At 36.1% G+C, this 24,833-nt stretch overlaps 1 long non-coding RNA gene and 2 pseudogenes across 26 annotated transcripts in view; 1 reads left to right on the forward strand and 2 right to left on the reverse strand.

Moving 5' to 3' along the window:
* LOC147366889 (uncharacterized) overlaps nt 1-24,833 on the forward strand; it is a 1,020,561-nt gene that overhangs the window by 712,207 nt on the left and 283,521 nt on the right. Inside the window, exon 6 of one of the 26 annotated variants that reach the window (XR_015169129.1) lies at nt 7,316-8,095. The exons of the other annotated variants lie outside the window; for them this stretch is intronic. This is a non-coding gene — a long non-coding RNA (uncharacterized LOC147366889). Of the gene's footprint in view, nt 1-7,315; nt 8,096-24,833 lie in introns of those variants that run through there. 26 annotated transcript variants of the gene reach the window in all.
* On the reverse strand, nt 8,508-12,628 carry LOC147366896 (large ribosomal subunit protein eL32 pseudogene; annotated as a pseudogene).
* LOC147366897 (lys-63-specific deubiquitinase BRCC36 pseudogene) lies at nt 14,460-15,518 on the reverse strand (annotated as a pseudogene).

Genomic DNA, 24,833 nt, shown 5'->3' on the forward strand with positions numbered 1-24,833 from the left:
CCTGGAATGCCAACTACTTATGATTGCTTGTAATGTTCCATGGGCAGAGGGTGTGATGGTCTTATCTTGAAGTGACCTCCCCTAAGATAGCTGTTCAGTTGTTCATCTCCACAACTTTCCTGCCTTCTCTTGAATAGAACATACTTTAATATGCTATTTCATCTTAACTATTTATCCTAATATTCTAATTCATCATCTCTCTTTAATTTTCCTTTTGGCACTTGTATTCATGTATATATCTTGCAAATTGATCTAGATTTTCCATAGGCAAACTGATTTTAAGGGTACAAAGAAAAAGAGGGCTCCAAATATCATGAAATAAATGATTAGGAAATAAAAACATTATGTCTAAATCTATTTCTGTAAACTTTCTATGATATATTTTTTAAAAATTATCCTAATTTAGAAATTTACTTATTTGGCACAGCTTTTAAATAGGGTAAAATATGATTTTATTAAAACAAGTACAACTATATGATAGCTTATTCTAATGTCATCATATTTTATCCAATAGAATCCATATGTTTTATTGAATAGTTTTATGTACCCTAACTCAAGAGTAAGAAAAAAGCTTTAGATTGTGAAAAGATTCACATACAAAAAATATGTAGCAATCAGAACAATCCTATATCTAGACAGAGCTAAGATAATCAGTTTCTTCTGTGAAACATATTCAAGAAGTTTTATACTGAACATGTAAGATGTATGAACCTGACAAAGACATAATAAGAAAAAATTTAACAAAGTGAAAACATAATACCAAATTTATGAAGCAAATATGAATTACACTTTAACACTCAAAGGCAAGAAATATTGTATTTCTTTAATACTCAAAATCATGTCAAATGTGGCCTAAATACCAATCAATAAGCCATGATTATATATATATATAAATGTCAGACATTATGGTGGCTCTTCTGACACACAAAGGACATTCAACATTCCCAGGCTCTTAGGGTTCTAGAAAAATTGGGAAGGGACCAGGTTTGTCAGTAGTTTTGATTCTTCTGCAATAGTTATATGGCTATATGAATACTGTGTATTTCAACCTGTACTGGATGCAAATTCTCACCATGGTTTGGACATGTCTGTTCACCTCTTCCACCACACTGAGCCATGGAGATGTTCACTGTGAGTGGAAGGTTGTGTGTTTAGATGGCAGTTTTACCAGGTATCACAAGCCTAGTCCTATTCATCATATTCAGAGCATCCCATCTAAACTGACTTCCATCTTCTACCACTCAGAGGAACTTGCAGCTCCATTCTCATTCCCATTTTCAAAGAAAATACCTGAAATTAAAATCCTCTCCTTTTATTTCTCAAAGCGTACACCTTTTTTCCTTCCCTTCTCACACAATCCAGTTAATTATTCTAAGAGCCTGATCTTTGGCAAATAAAGTCCACTTTTCTCTCTTCTAGAAGTTAGTAAAATCTCTGTCTTCAAAATGAAAAGCCTCATGTCCCCTCTTCAGGTGGTATCTGACATTCTTTCATGACTAGACTACAGTTGAGAAAACAGTTAATTTCATAACTGGCAATTCTGCTGCATTAACTTTTAAAATATACCTCTTTCCTTTACATACTTATTTCTGTAGTGAAGGCTGTGTTTTTGTCTATGTAGGTGAAATGTTACATTACCATGCAATATTACATAACTATAGACACCATAAGGATTCATAGTGAAAGGTACAATACTACTCCAGGTGGAGAATCTCCAAACCACATGTTTGTAAAGTGTTAAGCCTAGTGATCTTCAAAATTCACACAAAAAATATTAAAAGAAGGTAGTCATGAGGTTAATTTCCATGAAAAATAAATGTGCAAGCGTACATGCCCATCCTAATGCCTCTCAGCCAGTACAATTCTGCTCTTTAATACACCATGAGATAAAATGAAGGCTCCCCAAAATGATGAAGCAAAATAAACTCAGATAAATTTATTTTCAAATCAGATAGTTTCTGATATTTGCTGATTATAGTTATCACTAGTTACATTAAGCAATTAACTTGTAAGCTAAATATTTAATCAGCAAATGAAGTTGATTGGAGGAGAAAGAAATTTAGCTTTGATGTTAGTAAAAATTTGAATTTTAGGCAAGATGGAGGACTAGGGAGATGATTACAAAAGTCTAGAAAATAAATAATATTTTGAATAAAAGTGAAGAGGAAACTGAGAGACTGGAGAAAAAATACGGAGTGGAATGCAGTCATGGAATGTTATAAGAAAGTGTTGGTAAAGGTTAGAGAGGTACCTGGGCTGATGGCCCTATTATCTCAGAGAGCTTTTAATCCTTTTCAGATATCTAAGATTTTATATCATTGCTTATTTTTAGGTTTGAAAAATCAAAGCCCACACAAATATTGTGGCAGGACCAGTATCACACCTCAGTCTAATTCCAAGGTACATGTTCCTGATAATATGGCACCTGTTGGCCACATGTTTTGGGAGAGGCAGGGTGAATGGGAAGAATCTATTTTGTATTTTTTGGTATTTTGATCTTAGGAAACAGATGTTAGGCTGTATTATTAAATGAACATTTTAAAATGATTCCAACATGGTGAATTTGTCTACCTTAATTATGTCAGTAAATGCAAGCTGAACGGTTGAAAATAATAATTTGAGGCCTAAGAAAATGTGAAATAAAATTAGCTTTAATGTCAAATGGTAACTGTTGCATAAGCATGGAGAATTCCAAACTAACAACATCAACAGGGTAAACCTACTAATAGCCAATTAAGCTGGTTATGACTATTGGCCTTTCAGTTAAATCTTTTGGTCCGCTCTTAAGTAAAACTATACCCTCATTAGAGTGCAACCTAGCTCCCATATTCAGAAGATGGTTTAGTCATTGCTCTAATACAGATTTATGTAGACTATATCTGCTTAATTAGTGAAAAAAGAGAAACTCAAGGAAAACCTAACTGAATCTGTTATGAAATTTAAAAATGAAAACTGAAGAAAAAAAATTAATGTCTCTTAATTCTATCTTATTTTATGTAACTCTCAAGATTTTGAGAACTTTCAAAAGTTGAGGAGAAATCTTTTTAGAAATCCATTATCTCCTATGTATACATATGTATATATAAGTTCATTATATATATGTATACATTTATGAGTATTTGCTACAATATGTGTATACACATATGTATTTAATCAAATACTTGTAAGTATGCATATATGTATAAGGTATGTATCTACATATATAATAGTAGTAGTGTTCAGTTGACATTAGTCATGTTCTACTCTTTGCCACCCCATGGACTACAGCCCGCCAGGCTTCTCTATCCATGGAATTTTCCAGAATTTTCCTAACCCAGGGATCAAACCCACATATGTATCTGCTGTACTGGCAGACAGATTCTTCACCACATGAGCCGTCTGGGAAGCCCATCATCTACATACATACTTACGCATATATGCATACATATATTCACAAGCTTTATATATATATATGGATATTAAATAATTTTGTGATTTGTTCTAGGCATTCTTTTCAATAAACTTTAAATTTTAGAATCGTTTTATGTTTGCAAGAACACTGCAAAGATAGTTCAACAAGTTTCCATACTCTACACCCAGTTTGCTCTATTTAAGAAATCTTAAATTAGAAATCTTAAAGTAAATTGTTAAAATTCATTTGCCTATATTGGTATATCATTATTAACTAAAGTCTAACTTCTATTCAGATTTCCTTACTTTTTACCTAATGTCCTTCAACTGTTCCAGGATTCCATATGGGACTATATGACGTTTTGTTGTCATATTTCCATGAGCTCCTACTGCTTGGCTCTGACTTCTTCTAAGCACTCTTTTTGTGGCTTAACCTTCACTGTAACTCCACAAGTTTGAGGCCCAATTTACAGATGAGAAAATCATGACTTTTAGGTATCCTAGCAAAGTAATGCTCAAAATGCTCCTAGCTAGGCTTCAACAGTATGTGAACCAAGAGCTTCCAGATGTTCAAGATGGATTTAGAAAAGGCAAAGGAACCAGAGATCAAATTGCCAACATCCGTTGGATCCTAGAAAAAGCAAAAGAATTCCAGAAAAGCATCTACTTCTGCTTCATTGACTATGCTAAATCCTTTGACTGTGTGAATCACAACAAACTGTGGAAAATTCTTAAAGAGATGGGCATATCATACCTGTCTCCTGAGAAATCTGTATGTAAGTCAGGAACAAACAGAACCAGACATGTGAGAGCAGACTGGTTCCAAATTGGGAAAGGAGTATGTCAGGGCTGAATATTGTCACCTTGCTAATTTAACTTATATGCAGAGTACATCATGCCAAATGCCAGACTGGATGAAGCACAAGCTGGAATCAAGATTGTTGGGGAAAATATCAGTGACCTCAGATATGCAGATGACACCAGTCTAATGGCAGAAAGTGAAGAGGAACTAAAGAGCCTCTTGATGAAAGTGAAAGAGGAGAGTGATACTGCTGGGTTAAAATTCAGCATTCAAAAAACTAAGATCATGGCATCTAGTTCCATCACTCCCTGGCAAATAGATGGGGAAATGCTGGAAACAGTGAAAGACTATTTTCTTGGGTTCCCAAATCACTGCAGATGGTGACTGCAGTCTTGAAATTAAAAGACACTTGCTCCTTGGAAGAAAAGCTATGACAAAACTAGACAGCATATTAAAAAGCAGAGACATTACTTTGCCAACAAAGGTCCATCTAGTCAAGGCTGTGGTTTTGATGCTTTTGAACTGTAGTTTTGGAGAAGACTCTTTAAGAGTCCCTGGGACTACAAGGAGATCAAACCAGTCAATCCTAAAGGAAATCAGTCCTGAATATTCATTGGAAGGACTGATGCTGAAACTTCAATCCTTTGGCCACCTCATGCAAAGAACTGACTCATTGGAAAAAAATTTGATGATGGGAAAGATTGAGAGCAGGAGGAGAAAGGGAGGACAGAGGATAAGATGGTTGGATGGCATCACTGATGCAAAGGACATGAGTTTGAGTAGGCTCTGGGAGTTGGTGATGGACAGGGAATACTGGCATGCTACAGTCCACGGGGTCGCAAAGAGTCGGACATGACTGAGAAACTGGACTGAACTGAACTGATGCATTTATTTATTATATAGCTCCCCTAATTATTAATAATATCTATGATAACAGGATTTATGTCTCTTGTTTACTATCTCAGTATTAATCATAGTACCTTACACATGCTGGGTGGTTTGTAAATGTTTGTTGAATGAATAGTGTCTGAATTGTTCCCTCACATACCCTTCAGATACATCTCAGTATTCTCTGGTGATGTGTCCACTGGCATCATCATATGTGTTTTTCTGAAGCAATTATGATGCACCTCTTTTCTTTTCTGAAGTTCTAATACTTTGGCCACCTGATGTGAAGAACTGACTCATTGGAAAAGACCCTGATGCTGGGAAAGATTGAAGGCAGGATGGGAAGGGGATGATAAAGGATGAGATGGTTGGATGGCAGCACCAACTCGATGGACATGAGTTTGAGCAAGCTCCAGGTGTTGGTGATGGACAGGGAAGAGTGGTATGCTGCAGTCCATGGGGTCACAAAGAGTCGGACATGGCTGAGCTACTGAACTGAACTGAGGTACATTAAGGAAGAATACATGGGGATTTAAATCAGGACTCTCCCATTTTTGATATCAACTTTTTATACTATACCTCCGCCACTTTTATTTATATAATTTTACCCAAACTGGCTTAGAGTAAATAGAGTGAAGACATGTTGGACCACATGTAACACTTCAAAAAGCACATTGTAAAGTTATATATGAAAAACAGAGTAATGGGTTGACGCATTTCTCCATATTTCTCTACGATTTTATTTTGATTATACTTTTACTGTAATATACAAATTAGAGTTAGTAGCCAGTATTGTGATGGTCAGTATTAAGTGAAAGTGAAAGTGAAAATGATAGTCGCTCAGTCATGTCAGACTTTTTGTGACTACATGGACTGTAGCCCACCAGACTCTTCTGTCCATGGAATTCTCCAGGTAAGAATACTGGGGTGGGTAGCTGTGCCCTTCTCCAGGCCAGTGATAATCGTTCCACAAAGTACTGAGATCTTCAGCTTTTCTTGTGAGTGGAGCTAGACACACAGACCTATGACCATGAACACTGAAATCAAAGATCCATTGTTTATTTTCAGTTTAGAGTTCATGGGGCTGCTCAGCTTAAGAGGACCCACAGGATCTTGGGCAATGAGCACTGCAACAGTGCCCCTGACACTGGTGACTGGGGTTCTTCCCTTGCCTTTCTCAATTTCCGGATGCTATGATCTAAATTTTTGTGTTGCCCCAACTTTATATATCAAAATCCTCATCCCCAAATATGATGATAGTAGGTGGGCCTTTGGGGGATGCTCATGAGAATGGAGCTCTCAGGAATATAAATAGCACTTTATAAAACACAAAGATATCCCTTGCCCCTCACATCATATGAGGACACATGGAGAAGCTGCTGGTTACAAATCAGGAAGGGGGCGTTCAGTGAAATGTGACCAGACTGCTGCCTTTATCTTTGACTTTCCAGCTTCTAGAACAGTGAGGTATAAATTCTGATGTTTATAAGCTAACCAACTTTATAATAGCAGCCTAAATGGACTAAGACACAATCCCATGGACAGAGGAGCCTGGCGGGCTATAGTCCATGGGGTTGCAAAAGAGTTGGAAAAAACTTAGTGACTGAACCATAAGACTTTTACTATATAACTGGGAAGAAATCTCTTCTCAGCTATATGAGTCATTTATAAGTCAGATTTAGTTTATCCAAGCAATAGATGTGTGAAGGTTCCCCTACCCCCAGTCATTTTGTTGTGTACTAATGTTTTATTTTAGTACAATTATAAGATTGAAAGAGATTTAAGGGGACATTTATTTATGGTTTTCAAAGTGTGCATTGTAAAACATTAATGACATGCAAAAATTAATCTTCAGGGTCATACACTAGTTTTTATTTTGAACATAGAATAGAAAATTAGAATATATCAGGTATCAATCACATGCATTCAATGCCTGTATAGTCTAGAAAATATTGAAGTATATTAGTATCAGAGGTAAATATTGTTTCCTAAAGCCTGCATGTATTTGTTAAGGATCGTGTCAAAGGTATTTTTAACAGGGGGCATATTCAAAGCAAGATTGAAAAGCACTACTTGAACCCCATATGCTTCGCTTAAATATTTCCAGAGATTCACTACCTACTCTAACTAATTCAGTGTTGAACTAATTCTATATAACCATAAAAAACATTCCAATTTTTTAGTTGGAATAAAAGTTACCATCATTTCTATCCTTCCTTTTATTTCCCTTTTAAGCACTATGTCCATTCTGAAGGAGATCAGCCCTGGGATTTCTTTGGAGGGAATGATGCTGAAGCTGAAACTCCAGTACTTTGGCCACCTCATGCGAAGAGTTGACTCATTGGAAAAGACTCTGATGCTGGGAGGGATTGGGGGCAGGAGGAGAAGGGGACGACAGAGGATGAGATGGTGATGGCATCGCTGACTCGATGGACATGAGTCTGAGTGAACTCTGGGATTTGGTGATGGACAGGGAGGCCTGGCGTGCTGCGATTCATAGGGTCGCAAAGAGTCGGACACGACTGAGCGACTGATCTGATCTGAAGCACTATGTGTGTGCGTGTGCTAAGTCGCTTCATTTGTGTCCAGCTCTTTGCTACCCCAAGGGCTGTAGCCCATTAGACTCCTCTGTCCATGGGATTCTCCAGGTAAGAATACTGGAGTGGGTTGCCACGCCCTCCTCCAAGGGATCTTACCAACCAAGGGGTTGAACACTTGTCTCTTCTATCTCCTGCACTGAGAGGCGGGTTCTTTACCACTAGCGCCACCTGGGCAGCCCTTTAAGCACTATGCAGTACGCCTAATCTTTCTATTGCATTTTAGCTTTTTAAGCCTTTTTATTTATTTGAAACATTATTTTCAGTATTATCTTACCTTGGCAAAGTGTTTGTATTCCTTTTGACACTTATAACAAAATATTCTCATTCTTCATGTTTCTAACTTGTCTTAGTTTTTTTGTAGTCCATTAATAAGTAATTGTAGAAAAAGTTACCATGATTCATAAACTAAAGGCTTTGTGATATCTATCAAAATCTTCTATAATTGCAGATGCATGTACACAGTATTATAATGTGAGCTATTATCAAATTATTTGTAGCCAGTAATCTGTCCTGATCATTGAAGGAAAAATACATATCCTCTGGAAAGTGGCATGAATGTAGTGACCTGGGGAGATCACATTTGTCAACATTTGCATTTGCTGTCTAGGCCAGGCATTTAGTCCTACAGAATTTGCAGCTTCTAGTGCTTTTTAATGAATTCACTGTAGATGGCTAAAGGCTGAGTAAAAAGAAAAACTGGTGCAAATAGAGAATTACCATACAAAACCTGACTGTCAGTTCTAATTTAGATCCTTCTACTCCTGTGACTTCAGGTTAAGCAGGCACACCTCTGAGCTGCTGCTACAGGCAAGCAATTCCAGGAGTGGTTAGTAGCTTGGCCACTTGATACCCCAAATATCTTTCTTTAACTGCTTAGAGGGCTTGGCCCGCTTTCCACAGCCAAGTTTATCTCTTTGGTAAGACATCAATACCATTTAATGTCATGGGCAATTTGTATTGGATCAGTTACATGCTGGCTTAATGCAGCAGAAGTTTTGACATTATTATGAAACATTTACATCATAAAAGTTATGAAAAATCCTGTTTGCCTAAAATACTTTGACATTTCACTCTGCTTACAGAAAGAGGCCAAATTATGGATTTTCTTTTTAATGTTGAAGGGTTGATTCACTTCTCATTAATTAAATCTCCAAAGTATTTGGAATTAAGCTGTCAGGTTTTATAAATGAAGCAAAAGTCATTCTAATTTCTCATTTGGAGTATCTCAGAATTTAAATTACACCTCTAAGAGAAGAAGAAAGCACTGCAATTGTGCCTTGACTATTCGTATATCCCTGCCTAAAAATGAGAATAATTCATTTTTATTACTCTGAGATAAATAATAATGAAGTGGTTATTTGCAGCAAAGCATCTTTCAGCTAAAGCAGCATAGTAAACCTGTTTCAGTACCTAGTCAAAAGACTGCAGGGAGGATCTGGGCATATCCATTAGAAGGTGCTATGTTATAAATCTATGAGCTTACTTAGAGCACAGTAATCTTCATAAATTATTCTTAAAATTAAGACCTCTTTTGTTTCTAAAACCTCATGGTTACACTGCAGATATGCTAGAATTGCATAAATGATTTAAACAAGCTAATAAGCATTTAACCATATAACATATACTGAACACAGTGCAGAGATAGAAGAAATAGCAATGTGTCACTATCCAGGAGAAATTTAAAATCTACTATGGGTTCAGGAATATGATGTATGTCAAGGTCCATTAAAGACCCCATAAACCAAAAGAATTAGAGGATATAATAAAATCTATATTATGGAAAACATAACATATTAAATGGGCCTCAAGGAAAATGTTGGGTTCATATATTTAGAAATATAGGAGAAGGATTTTGGAATGGGATTGTTAAATATTGGTGGGTTTCCCTAAATACCTTAATCATAAGAATTACTTGGGCCACATCTTAGGACATTTCAGCTGCTAGGACAGACTATCACAGTCCGAGCAGCTTGTAAAATAGAACTTTATACCTAGTACCACAGTTCTAGATGCCAGGGAATTCAAGATTGATATGCTGGCATATTCAGTGTCCAGTGAGATGCAGATCCTTTTTTAAAGAAGGCTCTTTTTGTACTGAGTCCCCACAAGGAGGAAAGGAGCTCCCTTAGATGTCTTATAAGGGCACTGATTCTCCATAGGAACTCTACCCTCTTGATCTAATCAACTGCCAAAGACTCCAAATCCAAATACCATCACATTGGGGATAGGATTTAACATTAGAATTTTTAGGGGAAGCAGACATTCAGTCTACAGCAGAAAGAATGTTATAGGGTAGTATACATATCATGCCTGATGAATTAAGAAAGTCATTATATGGACAGAGTTGAGTAGAGATACAAATTTTTAACTAAAAGAAAATAAATCAAAGCCCTTGATCTATTGTCCCATTTTCCATTTCCTTTTATAGAAAAACTCTGAAAGATATGTGTATTCTTTATGAACCTGATCCTGGTATTTCCTCTTATATTATCTTGAACACGTAAGAAAATCAGCCTTTTTCCCACTATTAGGCTCTTTTCAAGGTCAAAAAGGTTTCCATCTGGTCAATTCTAATGTCAGTTTTCAGTGTTCATCAGTTAGTATCCAATGTCCTGGTTTCTTGGGGACTGAATGTTTCCCTGTACATGGGGTGTTAGTGATAAAGTCAGGAGCATCCTGAGTAAAATGGGATGATTGGTCACCTCCTCCTTTTGGAATCAGTCTCCTTATTTGACCTGAGGGACCACATTTTGATGTTCCTTGTTCTGTTGCTACTTTCCTGGCTTCTACCTCTCTGACCTCATTTTCTTTCATCTCCATCACTCAGCTTATACCACACTGGCTTCCATGGTGTCTCTGGACCATTGGATTAATGCTGTCAAGAGTATTTGTGCTTTTTCTTTGCTTTGTCTCTAATGCTCTCATGTTGTGCCTAGAGATATCTGCTTGACCCACTCTGTCACTTCATTTAGGTCTCTGCAGTAATGTCACCTTCACAAAGGTACCACTTATGAGTGCCATATATGTCACACTTGTCTCTATTGCTTTAGGCTTTTTTATCCTTCATGAAATTTATCAACATCTGATTATTTTATACTTGTATACTATGCATAAATATATTTAACATATCAATATGTATTTACTATATAATAATGTAAATATAACATAAAACACATTCTCCAACTAATATTTTTTATTTGATTTATACTACATATTTCATTTTCAATTGAATTTATTTATTTTTAATTGAAGGATAATTGCTTTACAGTATTGTGTTTGTTTCTGCCAAGCTTCAACAAGAATCAGCAATATCTATACCTATGTGGGAAATCGTGAAAGAGATGGGAATACCAGACCACCTGATCTGCCTCTTGAGGAATCTGTATGCAGGTCAGGAAACAACAGTTAGAACTGGACATGGAACAACAGACTGATTCCAAATAGGAAAAGGAATATATCAAGGCTGTATATTGTCACCCTGTTTATTTAACTTATATGAAGAGTACATCATGAGAAACACTGGACTGGAAGAAGCACAAGCTGGAATCAAGATTGTCAGGAGAAATATCAATAACCTCAGATATGCAGATGACACCACCCTTATGGCATAAAGTGAAGAGGAACTCAAAAGCCTCTTAATGAAAGTCAAAGTGGAGAGTGAAAAAGTTGGCTTAAAGCTCAACATTCAGAAAACGAAGATCATGGCATCCAGTCCCATCACTTCATGGGAAATAGATGGGGAAACAGTGGAAACAGTGCAGACCTTATTTTTTGGAGCTCCAAAATCACTGCAGATGGTGACTGAAGCCATGAAATTAAAAGACGCTTACTCCTTGGAAGGAAAGTTATGACCAACCTAGATAGCATATTCAAAAGCACAGACATTAGTTTGCCAACAAAGGTCCGTCTAGTCAAGGCTATGGTTTTTCCTGTGGTCATGTATGGATGTGAGAGTTGGACTGTGAAGAAAGCTGAGCGCCGAAGAATTGATGCTTTTGCACTGTGGTGTTGGAGAAGACTCTTGAGATTTCCTTGGATTGCCAGGAGATCCAACCAGTCCATTCTGAAGGAGATCAGCCCTGGGATTTCTTTGGAAGGAATGATGCTAAAGCTGAAATTCCAGTACTTTGGCCACCTCATGCAAAGAGTTGACTCATTGGAAAAGACTCTGATGCTGGGAGAGATTGGGGGCAGGAGGAGAAGGGGACGACAGAGGATGAGATGGCTGGATCACATCACTGACTCGATGGACATGAGTCTGAGTGAACTCCGGGAGTTGGTGATGGACAGGGAGGCCTGGCGTGCTGCGATTCATGGGGTCGCAAAGAGTCGGACATGACTGAGTGACTGAACTGAACTGATACCTATGTCGCTTCCCTCATGAACATCCCTTCCACCTCTCTCCCCGTCCCGTTCTTCTAGATTGTTACATTTTTAAACAGTAATAACTTAAATCAGATTTTTTTTTTTGGTCAGGTTTTATGCTTTTATTATCACAAACAAAATGTCCACACGAGCTGTCTTCATTTTCCTCACTGTGCGGTCTGGCATTGGGATTGGTGATTCTGATGGCCAGCTGGGCTGCTCTTTCTACAGTGGCCTTATGGTTCTTGGAGGAGACGTTGTGAGCAATCTCAGCACAGTAAGATTTGTTGCACATCAGCAGCTCCTCAAGCTCCTTGACGTTGTGGACCAGGAACTTCCAGAAGCTGCTGGGCAGCATGTGCTTGGTTTTCTTGTTGCTCCCTTAACCGATGTTGGGCATCAAGATCTGGCCCTTGAATCTTCCGTGCACCCTGTTGTCAACGCCTCTGGGCTTCTGCCAGTTCCGCTTGATTTTGACATATCGGTCTGACTGATGCCTAATGAACTTCTTGGTCCTCTTTTTGATGATCTTAGGCTTCACGAGGGGTCTGAGGGCAGCCATGATGCCAAGTCAGAGATGGCTCCAGATTTTTTTTTTTTAATTAATTTTCTTTATATTTTGTTAAAATATTTTTTACCTTTTTTTTTTTTCAAGAAAAAATTTAACATTCTTTACCTCTATATCCTCTTAATGTCTAATTTTGGTATTTAATGCATTTTCTTAGTTTTTTCAAAGATCAAGCTTTCATTCTTCTTCATATTTCATATTGTTTTTGTTTTCCATTTTGCAAATCTCTATTACTATAAGTAACTCTACTACTTCCTTCCACCCACTTTTTTTAAGATTATTTTGCTCTTTTCCAACTTCTAGATTTAGAAGCCACCTTCTTACTTTTCAATTTTTAAATGTTTTTTCCTTATTTAATATTTACAACTTTTTATTTGGCAATAACCACAGATTAACAGGAAGTTGCAAAAATAGTACACAGAGTCCCAGTTTTCCCCAGCAGTAAGATCTTACACATAACTACAGTGCAACTTCAAAATCAACATATTGACAGTGGTATCATACTACTAACGAGAGTATAGACCTTATTTGGTTTCACCAGGTTTTACATGCATTCATTTGTGGGTGTTTGTAGCTCTGTATAGTTTTAGTGCATTTTAGACATTCATGTAATCAGCACCACAATCAAGATATGGAACTGTTCCATCAGCACAAAGGAACTTCTTGTGTTACCCTTTATAATCACCTATATCTCATACCCGATCCAGTCCCTATCCCTGGCAACCATTAATATGTTCTTCACTTCTATAATTTTGTCATTTTAAAAACTGGAAATGTTATACAAATACAGTCATACAGTAGGAGACCTTTTAATACTGGCATTTTTCGTTCCTCATAATGTGCTTGAGGTTCATCCAAGTTGTGTGTATCAATAGTCTCTTTCCTTACATTGCAGGGTAGTTCCCATGGTATGCGTGGTTGGTTTAACCACATGCTCATCTGCTGGACATCTAGGTTGTCCTGTTTGGTGTTATTACAAATGAAAGTGCTAAGAACATCTTGTGCCAAAATAGGTTTTCATTTCTGTGGGATACATGTCCAGGAAAATAATTGCTGAGGTATTAAAGTATGTGTGTGTTTATTAGAAGTTTTCAGACTTTTTTTTTTTTTTTTTCAGAGTGACTTACCGTTTTGCATTCCATCCAGCTCATATGCTCAGCAGCATCTGGTATTTTCACTATTTTTTCAAAAAATTTTGGCCACACACTGAGGCATGTGGCATCTTAGTTCCCCAGCTAGGGATCAAACCCATTCCCCCAGCATTGAAAGGCAGAGTCTCAACCACTGAACTGCCAGGGAAGTCCCCATTTTCAGTATTTTTTCTTTAGCTGTTCTCATAGTCAAAATTCCTTGTGGTTTTAATTTGCATCCCCCGATTACTAGTAAGATTCAACATCTTTTCTTGTGCTTGCTTGCCGTCCACATTTCCTCTTTAGTGCTATGTCTATTCATGTCTTCTGCTCATTTACTAATTGGATTGTTTATATTTCACTCTTGACTTCATACAGTATATTCTATATTGGTCTAGATAAATGGTTTGCAAGTAATTTCTCCCAATAATTTCTTCCTCTTAAATTCTTTGCAGGGCAAAAGTTTTTAATTTTGATGAAGTCCAATATATCAATTTTTTCCTTTTCAGATTGTGTTTTGGGGTGAAGGCCAAGAATTTATTGCCTAGCCCAGGTTTTTTTTTTTCCCAAGATTTTTTTTTCCTAAAAGTTTTATAGTTTTACATCTTTTTATATCTTACATCTAAGCTTATGATATATTTTCAATTAATTTTTGTATAAGGTATGCAGTTTAGGGCAAACTTCATTTTCTTTGCAAATTGCACCAACTTCATTTATTGAAAAGACTATTACCCTTCCTCCATTGAATTGCTTGTGTACCTTTATCAAAATCATTTGGCCATATATACCATGCTGTCTTGATCCCTGTAGCTTCATAGTAAGTCTGCAGTCAGGTAATGTGAGTCCTCCAAATGTCTCTTCTTCAAAACTGATTTAGCTTAATTAATTTTACACCTGAATATTTTCATCCTTTCCCATTTGTCTCCTGCTTTATTCTAGAGATGAAAGTTCTTGCATAAACTCTTTCTTTTCTTGTTGCAACCCCTGTAAATGCTTTTGGTTTCTCTCCAGTCTGTCCTCCAACCACTGTAGTAGAGGTCCGCTGAGTGCTGACCTGCACAGATTCTTAGTAAACACTGAGCCGTTATGGATCTTGGTTACTGAATCCAGATGTGGAAGGCTGTGGATCCTCCTATGTGCATCTTGCCCCTCTTGATACAGGATCTTGGGCAACTCAATTGCTGACTCAAGGCACACTTTCCCAGTGGTTTGATGGGGGTACAATATGAATTGGGATTTCAATTCTCTTATACTCTGAGCTCTTTTGGGCCTTAATGGATTGAAAGCAAGTATAGAGTACCTGTCCAATCTTCGTATTTTTATCTTGTAGGAAACAAGAAAATACAAGCCCTACAAAGCTTTGCTCCATAATCTGTTACATGGCTTGTGTGTGAACATCAACATGGGAAGGCCTAACCATTATATGGGGATGGGAATGATACCAGCCCACAACTCTCAGGGTACCACCGGTTAGTTTAGCCAACCTCTCTATCTCAGTTAAAGCCTCAGACAGCTGCTCTGGAGAAATTTCCACTCCACCCTTCCTCTTATCAGAACGCCGCAAGACAATGACAGAATGAATGTGAACAATTCTGACAGTGTCAAACTTTTCAGCAACTGTGTGGATTTCAGTTCTAGTATATGTAAACTTGGGGTCACTCCTTAAGTCATCATTCAATTCTATGCACAGCCCCATCACCTCTTCTTTCTCTGTGCTCAGAGTGTGGTTGAGACATAGTAGGAAAGCATCTGGACTCCAGATGAACTATTTGCATCAAGTGCAACTGCCATCTTGGCTCCACCCTGCTCACGTCTGCCTCCAGCCAGCTCCAGCCTGGCCAACCAGCTGCTCAGGCACGAGGTTCTGTGGGGACTGGCCCTGGGGTGCCCAATATTTAAAGTTTCCAATAAAATATCTGCAACTATAAATATTAATGTAATTCAAATTTTAGATATATTTTAATAATCTCTCAAATTTAGATGTATTCTAATAATCCCATTCTTCATTCTTAAACATATTTGGTGAAAGTGAAAGTTGCTCGGTCCTGTCCGACTCTTTGTGACCCCATGGACTATATAGTCCGTGGAATTCTTCAGGACAGAATACTGGAATGGTTAGCTGTCCCCTTCTCCAGGGGATCTTCCCAACCCAGGGATTGAACCCAGGTCTCCGGCATTGCAGGTGGATTCTTTACTAACTGAGCTAATATATCTGGTATTTTTTATAATTGCTCATTTCCCTAAAATTGCATAATAGTTTGTGTTATGGAATACATATGAAATATTTTTTATTCTGTACTTGTTGTTCATTCCTGAGTTTATTCCTTGATAGGCAAAAATTATGACTGCACGTTATCAGCTCTTCAGTGTTTGTTGACAGCAACCTAGTGAGATAGACACTATAATTATTGCCACTTTTCAGATTGGAAAACTGAAGAGCATAACTGGTAAGAAACGCACAAATGATGAAATTGGTAAGCAAACCCAGAAATTTTGTCTCTAGATTCATCTCTTAGAGTCTGTTACTTTAATATAATTTGGATTCCTTCTTAGATTTTGGGGGGATTTTTTACTGCCTGTTTTTCAGGTTTTACAGAACATTTTATTATCTCAACTTCTTATAGAGCTATTTCTGCTTTACCTTGGGTGTGACACCACCATTATTGATCTTCTCTTATGGGCTTCAAATTTATTACTGTAACAATTTTATGTTAATCTATAGCTAGATTTTTTGTACAGGGGAAACATCAATTGTTTTTCATACTCAGATTGTCAGCAAGAAGACATGATGTCCTGTTCTGGCAGAGGAGTGGGGTATAGAGATTTTCCAATCTTTTAAAATAGAGGGGCAGCCCAATCTGTACCTCAGTTTACTGAATTTTGAGGAAGAAATGCTTAAGTGCAGGAAGAAATAGTACTTTATTTTATCTAAAGGCCAATAGCATAAAAAGTAAAATATTTTAACTTTTTAGAGAGTATAGACAGAGTTAGTTTAAAAAAATCTCTTTTATCTTTATGAAGTTTGGACTTACAAAAGCATTTACGTACAGTTAAATAGAGTTATTTGAAATAAATGGGCCCAATCTGCCTACCAGAATCAAGGTTCTATTTCCCAGAGAAGATAAGCTTTGAGTATTTGATGAAATGATGATAGACAGGCAGCAACATTTATTAAGATGCATCTGTGTACAAGACAGGATGCTAGTGGAAGAAATCTGTCCTTTGTGACATGATTCATAATAAAAGCAGAGCTGCTATTTTATCTAAAATCTTTTATTTCTAAACATAATATTGTACTTTAGCAGCATCCCCTTCCTTTTGAATCCTCCTTAACCCAGGTTAGATGGAATTACAAAATACACTACTTATTTTCAAAGTCACACTTAGGTAGTGATAAGGAAACCATTTAGGCAACCAGTGAGGGGCAAAAACAATATAATCATAGGATGTATCCAAATTCTTTATTTGACAAACAGCTTCATTCCAATGCTCTAACATTCCTTCTGTGCCAAAAGGTCTGAAAGACTGGAAATTACTTTTCCTAGTTTGTCTGCATGTAGGGTTTCAGTTTGAATTAGCTGATGAGAAAAATTTGCTTGAGATGGAAAGTGGAATTAAAAAAAATATTAGCTAGTATTTTTGGTGACCGCTTAAAGTAGGCATGTAGTATATGTAAGTGATAAATGTAACGTTTTGCCTGGGACTGTTCAAGCCTGTCAAGGAATCATGTCCTCTGGTGCTTTTCAGAAGCTTCCATCTCCTGTGGTGCCTCCCTTAAGATTCTTGAATTTTCAAATTCCCTGAAACACAGATCCATCCTCTCTAGCCTTTGTTTTCCCTGTCCTTCTAATTGTAGTTTAAGATTCAAACTCTTACTTAAAGTACATAGGGTGGCTCATATGTAAATGAAAAATTTTAAGTGAGGCAGAAGAAATTATAAATAACATAATGTCAAAAATTCTTTGTTGAATTAAAAGCAAGTTAGCACATAAGGAAACATTGATGTGAAGAACAATCAAGGGAAAAAATGATCTTGGAGAGACACATGCAGAAGCTTCAGATAATGGAAGTCCCTATCATAGATTTTAAAATTATACTTAAAATGATAGTATGTAAAAAGAGGTAAAAGACACGATTGAGAATACTGGCCTAAGAACTGACACATCTAGCAAGTTCCTTGGGTATTGCTGATACTACTCGTCTGGGTATCATTTTTTTAAATAACTACTGCTTTAGAGGATACTATCAGTGTATGGAACCCTTTTCTGTTATAGAGGATGCAGTCACAACTTGGATATCAGTTTAATTCACCTCTGTGTGCACATTCTCCAATTTGTACTTCAATCCTATAATTTATATTGTAGCCTCTTCAGATGACTTGATTTTGCCCAGATATGGAAAGAAGGAGAATTACTTGGTAATCTTTGTCCCCCTAGAACAACCTGTATTCAGTGACAGACATATTTGTAAAAATAAAAATAAAAGCACAGCCTTTTCTTTGAGATAAGACAGCTTCTTAAGTGCAACTTACATGCCAGTTTCCTGTGTCATTATGTTGACATGTGGATTCCACTTGACATTATGTCCCTTGTTTTTTCTTTCCTGCTTTCATGATCTTCCATATTTCTCTTTGGCTAATTCCCTTAATACATCAGGTGTACAAGTATATGAAAACTCCAGAAATAGTATTGTCTGTATACTCTTTCTATTACCTGCTTTTCACCTCTTAACTATTATTATTCTTATCTCTTGTTATATCTAATAAATTTTGATTGAGTGCTAGACATTTTGGACAAAACAAAAACAATGGACTGTTTATTAAAGTGTCCATTCATTGTACGCAGCTATTGAAATTAAAATTTTAAATAATTAAGATGAAATAGAATTAAAATTGTGTTCCTAAGTCATGTAGCCACCTTTCAAGTGTTCAGTAATCACGTGTGGTTACTGGATATAATTTTGGACATTGCAGCTTCTGAATAAAGAATTCTTAGGGCCTGGACTCCATCTTAGGCCTGTTCATGCTGATCATGCTTGGCCACCTTTCCAATGGACTCTGAACTCTGTGTTTAGTGCCTATGAAAACAATAGAAGGATAAGACCCCCTCCAGACAAGGGAACCTTGAAGATCGTATCTAGGTTACTCATCGCCTAAGAGAAAACATACACTAATCACCCCTTCCTCCAGACAGGCCAAAAATTTTTCCGTATCATTCGGAGTGTAACCTCGGGTTTAGTGATTATTGGCTAATTGTTTGCCTGTTTGAGCACATGAGCACATAGCACGTGAATGATGGGGTTCTTGGGATTGTATTTTCCTTGGTTTATTTCAGTCTCAAGGAATTTGGAGTGGTGGGTTCAGACACGTACACTTAGGGTATAAAAGATTTTCACAAATGCTGGTCGGGGTCCTTGGCTAAGAGGAGACTCTGCCTTGGGCCCGCTGGTGTGATAAATTGCACTCCACTATCTGCATTGTCCTTCTGAGTGAGTTTGTTTCCCAGAACGCGTGGCTACAACACTTCCACAGTAACAGAAAGTTTTGTTGGAAAGTTCCAGTTTAGAGACTTTGACTGATACTGTTTTCCTACAATAAGGGCTTATATATAGTCTGATCACATTATTCCAGTTAGAGGCAGCAGCAATTAAATTTGCCTTTAGTTTTCTTAAGGTGTATCATTTTGGGTTTGCCTTTGCTCCTAGAATGTATGCCTTGTGAGTTCTCAAATGACAAACCTGGTGGTCTGTAAATGCTATTCTTTGTATTCCCAATACAATGGAATTGGTAAAGGCTCTTTTTAGTTTAGTTGCTCCCTTCTTTGTAGATTTTAAAAGTCTCATACAGTCTAAGGAAATAAAAACATCCCTTGTGCGAGGTGGGGTGCTAGGACAGATTTCTCTGTAGTTCTTTTTTCTATCAGATCTTGTCCCCTCAAGTTTGACTGTCTTAGCAGTTCTGAAATTTAACTTTCAATCCATAGTCTCACTACTTTCACAAAAACTCTGGCTTTAAGAGTTCTGGTTGTTCGTTCAGCCAATTTAAGAATTAATGAAAATTTAGAGGAACAAAGCATCACACAAGATTGAGCTCACTTCAGGACATTTTTCTTCTGTCTGGCAACTTGGCCTTTCAATTCCCAACTGACTTATATGTCCTTCTATGCCTTTATTTAGTAACTTAAACGTTTTTTTTTTTTAATCTTTGCCCCTCCTTCTTATGTGGATTATTAAATCTGTAGCTGGATATTTTTCATCATTTTTGAAACTTTCTTAGTCATTTTTTCTTCAGATATTGCTTTGGGCTGATTTATTACTGCTCTCTTTCCAAATCTCCAACTATCCATGTTAGACTACATTACTGTTCTCTATGTTACTCTCTCCTCTGTATTTATATCTATTTTTATTTTCTGCTTCCATTCTGAATATTTTCTTTAAACCTGTCTTCTAACTCATTCTCTTTTCATCTGTATATCTTGTCAAACCCATCTATTTTTACTGAATTTTATAAATTTATATTCCAGTCCTCTGCCAATTTTCTATCTTGTTTTCTATCATTTTATCATATTAAGCATTATTGGGATTATTACATCATACAGATTTTGTCTGAGTCTGTTTTTACTCTTTTGTTTGTATGTGTCTTTGCTTTGTATTAATGGTGTAATTTTTTTTTTTGTCAGTTATTGAGTAACATAGTATTGAATATCAAATATAAAAATTGTAGAAATGATTAAAGGATTTTCACTAGTTTATATCCTCCTAAAGAAGATTTTTATTCATTGTTGTCATGTGTTAAGGGCAAGGGCAACCCAAATAACCTTAACCTCTTCATAGGAATTTAGATTATTTGAAGTGGTGCTGCTTTTCTAGAACTGACAGTATTTTTCTGATTCACTTTTATCTCTGGAGATTAGGACTTTATGTCCTCAAGACAAAGCGGAGGAGATTTAAAAGCTCTTTCAGCTTGTCTGCTCCTGGACTTCATTTATATATATATATATATATTTCCAAGAGAAGTAAGTTATACAGTCAGTTAGCTCTCTTCACTGATATTAGTGGGAAATTAAATTCACTTAGCATTACAAAAAATATGGTAAAGTAAAATATGTGTCTAAAAATTTTTCTTGGCATTCACAGTTAATTAGAAAAAATATAAGTGCTTATTTCTGATATTAAATATATTCAGAAGAAAGGAACATTAAATACAGTCACAAACATTTGTTACTTTTACATGGTTATCCATCAGTATATTAAGATGCATATTTCACTATATTTTGCTTATTCCTCTAAAATAGGTCATTACTGCTGGAAAAAAAAAAAAAAGGATGTAATGAGTAGAGGAATATGATACCCATGTATAGGGTAGGGTACAATAGAGTATGAGGGGAAAATAACTGTTAAAAATGTATTTTAAATGTAAAAGCATATATAGTTAAATACGCATGTTTTCTGGTAATTGTCCATGGTCCTTTATATTTAAAATACATTTCAATGAAATTTTTATACAAGTGTACATTGATAGAATTATTTTTTGCTTTACTGCTATGGGGCCTGACACTTAGAGAAATACTAGTAAGTACCTCTAAGCCTCAGACCTACATCTGAATAAACTACAATTCCTGTTTTCTAGATGCTGTTTCTTATGATTATATACACATGAATCTTTTAATAGTTCTTTCTTAGCATGCTTACTTCAGTAAAATGCTGTTGCGTTGTTTTTAAATTTTTGTTTCACTGTCTTACTTAGCTTCTTCATTGTATTGTAAATATTTCAGCCCCATTTTCCCTCCCCATATAATTTTTTCACTGACAATGTTTAAGTAGTTGCTTTTGATTGACTAGAAAAAAAATTCTTCAATATGAAACTAGTTTTTTCTTATTTAGTAAGCTAGAAAAACTACTTATTTCCCAATAAAATACCACATAATTAGAAAATGTAACACTGTAAAATAATATAAAGTTGTTTTTGTTTTTTTATGTTGAACCATGCTCCTTTGTATTTTCATCTTCAGAATTGGTGTTTGAAAGTTTGGTCATCAACCCGACTCTTGTAACTTAAACATATGTTTATCTTTTCTCTCATTGTCTTTCTTCTTACTCTATAGGCTTTTATAACTTTAGTATTTATTCTGGGATATTTGAAATTTTATCAGGGTAGGTGTATTCATGGATATGTTTTTTAATTCATTGTGGCATTCAAAAAGCTGTTCATTTTCTTAGATAAGTGTATCATCTCCTCTGGGAATTAGGTAGTGGAGTAAATAAGGATTTCAATTTCTAATTTTAATGTTGATGGTTAGCTCTATAACTCTAAATATTATGATTATGTATTTAGTTTTTGATTTGCTGACTATAAACAAAGTATATTTGCCACTGTGAAACATGAAACATTTATCTCACTGACACTTTCTTCATCTCCATGTGTCATCCTTTTAATAAATTGTATTATATATTTATCACCATATGGCACAAGCTGCTGGTTTCAGACAGTACCCCAGCTTTCTTTTAGTAGGAAGAGGTCAATACCCACCTCCAAACACTATTTTACCATTACCTATTCCCCATATCTACCCACTTTGCTAGTTATTCTATACCACAAAATTCACTGAATTTGTATTCTGGTAATTAAAAGAAAATCTTTCAAGATATGTTCATACTTTGATTCTAATTTTCAAAGATAACATTGTGGCCATAAATATCATTTACTCTAGAAATTAAATAGTGAGTTTGGGCTTATAGAGATGGATATGTGATCCTATGTTATGATAATTCTACATCACAAAGGAAAAGATATATAATGGAAATTTGGAGAGAAAGCATGCAATGCATTTTTAAAATTCAGATTTTATTTAATAGTCAACTTCTCACTAACATCATCTTACATTTTTATCATATCATAAATAGCTGAAATTTAAGTTTCCTTTTGAAATTACTACATTTGAAATCTTCTCTTATTTATACTAATTTAGACTGATATCTAGGCTTGATATATAACTCACATCTTAAAATTAAAAAGTCTATATCAAGAATGTTTTATTTGAAGTTTTTGTCAGTTATTTTAGATTTTATTTGATCTTGATCAGAGAATATGTAGAATCCTTACTTTTTATTTATTTATTTATTTTTTAATTTTATTTTATTTTTAAACTTTACAATATTGTATTAGTTTTGCCAAACATCGAAATGAATCCGCCACAGGTATATCTTGTTATTTCCTTCATTTTAGTATGTACCAGATTATGTACAAACAAAATTATTTTTAGCCTTTCTCTTTTTACAAGGCCAAAGAACAAATTCTTTATAATTTCCTAGAAGCCCTGGAAGATCTCAAAGACAGTTTTAGGTGCAAAATATACCATTTTGGATTTGACTTGGGGATGGAAAAAGTCAAAAGTTGTCATGAAGTTTGAATGTGGGATTAAATAGAATCATGAGTTAGTAACAATACTCAGCTATTTAACAGGACGTGATAAAAGTCACCATAATGTAGACTTACTTATTCTGAGACACAATATCTTTGCCTTAAAAGATTACCCAGAATGTAAAGAGAAACCCCTTTTTAAACTTAAGAAAATTTTGTCATTTTTACAGAGAAAAACTTAAATTCTAATTTTGAATCAGTGTAATTTTTAAACCAAAGTTCTTTTTAAACAATCTTAGTACATCCACTGAACTTTAGCCAGCTTTGACCCAAGCAAATAAAAATCCCTTTTCATGAATGTTATACAAGTTTATATATTCAATTAGGTCTTGTCATACATTTTCCTCTAATTCTAGGAAAAAAATCTTATTTTGGAATAAAACTATTTTGCTTTTCTTTAACAAAAATTGATCCTGTACATCCTATATATAAAATTGTTCTTCTCTTGCTCCTAATAGAGTCTCTGACATTTATTGAGTATAATTTTTAACCACAATAACATCAATTTCCCACAGTAACTATGAGATAGATAATGATACACTTCTTTCATACAGTAGAATTTTGTAGCTGACCAGGCATCTGGTCCCATCACTTCATGGCAAATAGATGGGGAAACAGTGGAAACAGTGTCAGACTTTACTTTTCTGGGCTCCAAAATCACTGCAGATGGTGACTGCAGCCATGAAATTAAAAGACACTTACTCCTCGGAAGGAAAGTTATGACCAACCTAGATAGCATATTGAAAAGCAGGGACATTAGTTTGCCAACAAAGGTCCGTCTAATCAAGGCTATGGTTTTTCCAGTAGTAATGTATGGATGTGAGAGTTGGACTGTGAAGAAAGCTGAGCACCGAAGAATTAATGCTTTTGAACTGTGGTGTTGAAGAAGACTCTTGAGAGTCCCTTGGATTGCCAGGTGATCCAACCAGTCCATTCTAAAGGAGATCAGTCCTGGGTGTTCTTTGGATGGAATGATGCTAAAGCTGAAACTCCAGTACTTTGGCCACCTCATGCAAAGAGTTGACTCATTGGAAAAGACTCTGATGCTGGGAGGGATTGGGGGCAGGAGGAGAAGAGGACGACAGAGAATGAGATGGCTGGATGCCATCACCGACTCGATGGACGTGAGTCTGAGTGAACTCCGGGAGTTGGTGATGGACAGGGAGGCCTGGCGTGCTGCAATTCATGGGGTCGCAAAGAGTCGGACATGACTGAGTGACTGAACTGAACTGAGGAGAACGCATGAGTATACATCTCACAATTTTCACGGCTATATACTAGCACACAGTTGCATTCATCTTAGATGCTAGCAAAGTAATTCTCAAAATTCTCCAAACCAGGCTATCAATAGTACATGAACTGTGAACTTCCAGATGTTCAAGCTGGATTTAGAAAAGGCAGAGGAACCAGAGATCAAATTGCCAACATCCACTGGATCATCAAAAAGGCAAGAGAGTTCCAGAAACACATCTACCTCTGCTTTATTGACTATGCCAAAGCTTTTGACTGTGTGGATCACAACAAACTCTGGAAACTTCTTGAAGAGATGGGAATACTAGACCACCTGACCTGCCTCTTGAGAAATCTGTATGCAGGTCAAGAAGCAACAACATGGAACAACAGATGGGTTCCAAATTAGCCAAGGAGTATGTCAAGGCTGTATATTGTCACC

Source organism: Bos grunniens, chromosome 8, assembly GCF_055505025.1.
Source record: "Bos grunniens cultivar Pamir isolate PY7600 chromosome 8, Bosgru_T2T1.0, whole genome shotgun sequence".
Taxonomy (NCBI): domain Eukaryota; kingdom Metazoa; phylum Chordata; class Mammalia; order Artiodactyla; family Bovidae; genus Bos; species Bos grunniens.